Genomic DNA, 5,912 nt, shown 5'->3' on the forward strand with positions numbered 1-5,912 from the left:
TTGGGTCACCTCTCTTTGGAATGGGCACAAACATTGATCTCTTCCATAGAACAGAATGTTTAATAGAATATAGTATAATCTCAAAGAAAATTAACAATTCACAAGACCTCAAGAAAATGAAAATCCAAGAAGAACATGGAAAGCTTAAGAAAAGATATCCATACTATACAGAAAAAAAAAAAAAAAAATTCTTTGCTGGTTACCAGCAGAGGGAGGGAGGATACAGTAGAGCACAGTAGGGTAGGAGATGGACACATCATAGTTCGGGTGTTTTGGAGGGCAATACACATAAAGGAGGAGGGGGATGGAAGAACAAGGTAGATAGGGGAACATTGATGCAAGTTTGCATGGGCTAAATGGGACAGAGGTAACCTTGGAACAACAGGACTCTGATATAGGGATAGAGGCATAGTCTGAATGGGTAAAAGAGGGGAAATAATATTAAGATGTTTAACTGTCTTATGAATATTGGTATCCCTTGCCACCTATTATTAAATAGACACCTGAGTAGGGTAGAAAAGAATAACAGGAAATATGATTACAGAAAACTTGTAAGCCTAAAATTGATTGGCGTATCTAAAAGGGGTTCCAGAACCTGTCCAATGAAATAGGCTTCTAGCAGAGTCTTGGTAGTGTGTAGGAGCTCAAGTGGAATCCTGAGCTCCGTCCAGAACCTTCTGAGGTGAGACATTGCCACTTGAAAGGACAAGCAGACCAGCCTAAGACAGAAGAACAGAAAATACTTCTTGAAAGAAAGATCAACAGGAAAAATTCAAAACAAAATGGCAGTTTGATTGGCTACTACAAGAATATGCAAGTTGTTTGCCAGGGACCCATCAAGGCAAACAATCAAATCCCTTCAGGACAAACCCCCCTCCAAGACTAAAACTCAATAGAACACACAAGCATACATGTGAGCTCGCTGGTGACCATGTTGATCTACTAGTGCATAGAAGAGGGGGAAGTCATCAGTGAAGATATGGGCTGATTTCGAACACATTCCATACATTTCTGTCGACCTTAAGATGAAAGCAAAATGAGGAAGAGCTATGTATGGTGAGATGTGGGGACTCTTTAGCCCATGGACAAAGATATAGCCACAGAGGCCTAGAGCTGAGAATGAATTGTCCAGCTGACAAGAACTGAGGTGAGAAGCACAAGAACACCGAAACTTGCAGATAGTACTTATCTCTGAGCTAGCTCCGATGGCTTGATGATCAGAACACGACTAGAGAAAGATTAAAAACAAAACAAAAAAACAATAAAGGAAACCAGTGTAAACTGCCACAATTTGATGAACTTGACCTATACTTATGGATGTAGTATCTCAAAATACCAACTGAGAGGAGAGGAGTCTCACATCAAGGATCAATCCTATTTCCTCTCTTTACAGGGTTGATAGGGTTAGACACTGGCTACTTAAAATTGGAGGGGGTGGGTTCTATAAAAGCAGAAAGTGACTGACTTACAAGTTTTCAAGAGGGAGTTTAATTTCAGAATGTGTGGTGGAAGGTAGAATCCCCATTGAATAGTTTTCATCTTGTGTAGGTGGGTCTGGTGAAAGGAGATGAGGATAAAATTCTTATGATTCAATAGTGAGTAATTGTTATCATGAATAATTGTGATTTTCACTATAAATATAGAAGTTTTATAATAAAAAGGGGGTGCAGTTAATCTGACATTCCAGAAACAGAGGACTCTAGGACCATCAAGGGATAAGAGCATGAGCAGAATGTGGAGCCCTATCCAGAGACGCAGTGACACCAGAGATGAAGACAGAGATAATGACATGGAGAGACAGAGCAACTGAGGACCTAGACTCATGAGAAAAGAAAGGCTATGTGCTGGCGGTCAGGGCATAGTCTTGCAGAAGGTTCCCTTTGGTTGTTTAAATGATTATATATATTCCTGAATGCTTTTGTGTACATCCAAAAAAAAAAAAAAGATAGAATGAATAGAAGCAAATACTGATTAATGATGATGTACGGAGGGGATTGTAGACGGTAATCATTGAAGTGAAACAAAATGTGGTATAATGAGTATAAATCCAATGTTCTCCCATGTAATCTATCACTTAATTCACAATAAAAACTTAAAAAAAAAAAAAACATAAGCAGTAGCAGACACATCACCAAGGAAGATATTCCTATGGCCAGCAAACATATAAGTAAATGTGCATGATCATTAGCCATTAAAAAAAGGGGGGGATGGAAGGGAAAAAAAGAAGAAAAAAAATGACTTTACACCTGTGCCTCACTAGATATGCTATACAGAAATCAAATGACTACATCTGTGGATTGAAACAGTGGTAAAGATCCATACCATCAGCCAAAACAAAGCCTTGGACAGACTGTGGAACAGACCATCAATTACTCACATTTACGTTCAAGCTGAAGAAAATTAAGACAAGTTCACAAGAGTCATAATATGGCCTTGAACATGTCCCACCTGAATTTAGATATCATCTGACGAACAGATTTGATGCATTAGACACTAAATACTGAAGGCCAGGAGAGGATGTGAGATAAAATCAAGAACATTATATAGGGAAAAAAAAAAAAAAAAGGTGATTTAGAAGATAAGAAAGAAAGAAAAAACCAAAATGGATGTCCAGGTTATAGAGATTAAATGGATTTAGAAAACCAAAAGGGAAGAACAAGTTCAGCATTTCCAAACTCAGGGAACTTAAAAGAAACAAATTCAAACCTCAACCTGCAATTCTCAAGGAGTCTATGAGCAAAATATTGAAAAATGCTGAAACCATCAAAATTTGATGGAAGACATATACAGTCACTGTATTAAAAAGAAATGGTTTGTGCTCAAACTGTTCAAGAGATAGCATATGATCAAGAGCCAATGGTACTAAAATAGAGTCCAAGGTGTATTGAAGGTATTGGAAAAGAACAAGGCACCAGAAATTGATGGAATACAAATTGAAATCCTTCAACAAACTGATGCAACATTTGAAACGTTCATTCATGTTTGCCAAGAAATTTGGAAACCAATAAACATTCCAAAGAGAGGTGACCCAATTGAATGTGGAAATAATAAGACATCATTAATATTGAATGCAAATAAAATTTTGTTAAAGATAATATAAAGATGGCTGCAGCCATACACTGATCGAGAACTTCCAGAATTGCAAGCCAGATTCAGAAGATGATGGGAAACAAGGATATCATTGCAATGTCAGATGGATATTGACTGATAGCAGAGACTATCAGAAAGATGTTTGCTTGTATTTTATTAACTCCACGAAGGCTTTTTGATTATGTGGATCATAACAATTTATGGACAACACTGAAGATAATGAATAGTCTGGAACACTAATTGTGCTCATGAGGAACCTGAGCAAGGGAACACTGAATGGTCTAAATTTAGGAACTGTGTGTGTAGGGTTGTATTCTTTCACCATAATTATTCCATCTGTATGCTGAACAAATAATCTGAGAAGGTGTATTATACGAAGAAAACTATGGCATCAGGAATGGAGAACGAATCATTAACAACCTGCAATATACAGATGATACAAACTTGCTTGCTGAAAGTGAAGAAGACTTACAGTACTTACTGATAAAGATCAAATAACACAGTCTTTGGAATTGGTTGTACCTCAATTTAAAGAAAACAAAAATTGTCACCATTGGACTAATAAATAACATTAAAATAAATGGAGAAAAAAATTGAAGTTGTCAAAGACTTAATTTTGCTCACATGAACAATCAATACTCATTGATACATCAGTCAAGAAATCAAGCAATGTATCACATTAGGCAAATAAGCACAAGAACTCTTTAAAGTTTTTAGGAGCAAAGATGTCAGTTTGAGGACTAAGGAGCAACTGATCCAAACCCTGGTGGTATCTCTGATACCCTCTGAAAGTTAAACAGTGACTAAGGAAGACCAAAGAAGAATTGATCCATTTGAGTTATGGTGCTAGTGGAGAATATTAAAAGTTCCATGGACTGCCAAAAGAACAAACAAGTATGTGTTGGAAGAAGTACAGCCAGTGTGATCCTTAGAAGCCAAGTTGCCATTCTTTGTCTCTAATACCTTCAGACATATTTTCAGGAGTGCCCAGTCCCTGAAGAAAGATGTCATGTTTGATAAAGTGGAGGGTAGGAGAAAAAAACAAAATCCCCCACGAAATGGATTGGCAAATTGGCAGCAGCAATGGGTTCAGACGTAGTAACGATTGTGAGGTTGGCACAGATTGGACTGTGTTTTGTTCTGTTGTGTACACAAACACAACAATTAAAATGCTATTTAACATTTAATCATTTGTATTATCAATATTATATCTAATGGTTAATATGTTTGATATTTTTTAAATCAGCATCAACAAAATCATTTCATTTATCCCAAGTTCCTTCACAGTAGAAATAGCTCCTTAAGACACTGCTGTCTGATTTCTGTCTCTATGTGTGCTACATTCAACAACAAAAGGTTTATCAAATTAACAGAATATTTGTCTATGTGTATACTTAGCTAATTTAACAATCTACAAACTGTGATTAAATGGTAAACAAGACTCTCTTGTATGAAAAATTGCATGTAGATGTAGGATATGGAGGAGGTCATTCAGAATACTCATTATTTTCCTTCTGCTTTCCTCAATTTACTTTGGTCTCTGTTATAAATCTTTCTTCTGTATGAAGCCTCCACATGTAGGAAAGCTCATAACAAGTTGATGACACTTCTTAGTCTCTGAACATACAAAACCACAATGATCCTATTAATTTCCATAAATGAAAAACCATCTATCTATTGATGTCTTCCAAATTTATGCATATATCTCAGAGATCACATACGAGAGTCAGTGCTGCTTAAAATTATATCTATAGTTTCTCTTAAGTATATAATATATATCTACAGCTTTATATGAACAATACAAAAGCCTTCATTTTCATCCAAAAATACATTCTACATGGCCTATTCTGACAAGCAAACACAGAAAATAACAAGATCCATACCATTAGGCATTAAGAAACTAAGATGCATCCTGATTTTTCGTATAACCCTATGACCTTGGAATGTTCTTTGCTAACCAAAAATTAAATTAGCCTGAAAGTCTTACAGATAAAATCAAATACTATAGCTTTTAGTATTGTTGTTGTTGTTAAGTACTGTGGAGTAGGTTCTGATTCACAGTGACCTTGCACAGGGTTTCCGAGGCTGTAAATCTTTATAGGCGCAGAATGCCTCATCTTTCTCCAGCAGAACCACTGGTAGTTTTGAACTGCTGACCTTGAGGTTGGCAGCCCAACTCATAACCACTACGCTACCAGAGCTCCTTATTTTTTAGTATAGATTATGCCTATATATGAAGAAAAGGAAAAACAATTGGACAATCAACATCATGATGATTGATGAAGCTATTGGAGTTGTCAATGATTCTATTCTACTTGTGCTAACAATCAAACTCCATGGATGCTATAAAGAAAAAATCACAAATCATATTGCATTGGGAAAATGTATTGTAAAAGAACTATTTTTAAAGTTTTAAAAAGCAAGAAGATGACTTTAAAGAAAATGCATAACTTTTATGATAAGGTGCTCCTGGCACAAGTCTTTTTTTGTTGTTGTTGTTTTCAATCATTTCATATGCATGCAAAATCTGGACAATGAAAACGGAAGAACAGAGAATAATTGATTCACTGAAATTGTGGTGCTAGTGAAGATAGTTAAATATACTATGGACTGCTAGAGAATGAACAAAACAGTCTTCAAATAAATTTTATCAAAATATTTCTGAGAAGCCATCACTGGTCTGTCAGTTTGTTGTACTATGTTAGTTTGCATGTGGGTGTGATGCTGGAAGCTTTGCCAATGGCATTTTAAATTTCATCAGTGCCCACCCCCTACCCGCAGCCCTGGTGATGGACAGGCTTCATAGGAGCTTGCAGGTGAAG

This window comes from Chrysochloris asiatica, unplaced genomic scaffold (assembly GCF_000296735.1).
Source record: "Chrysochloris asiatica unplaced genomic scaffold, ChrAsi1.0 scaffold00115, whole genome shotgun sequence".
NCBI classification, from domain to species: domain Eukaryota; kingdom Metazoa; phylum Chordata; class Mammalia; order Afrosoricida; family Chrysochloridae; genus Chrysochloris; species Chrysochloris asiatica.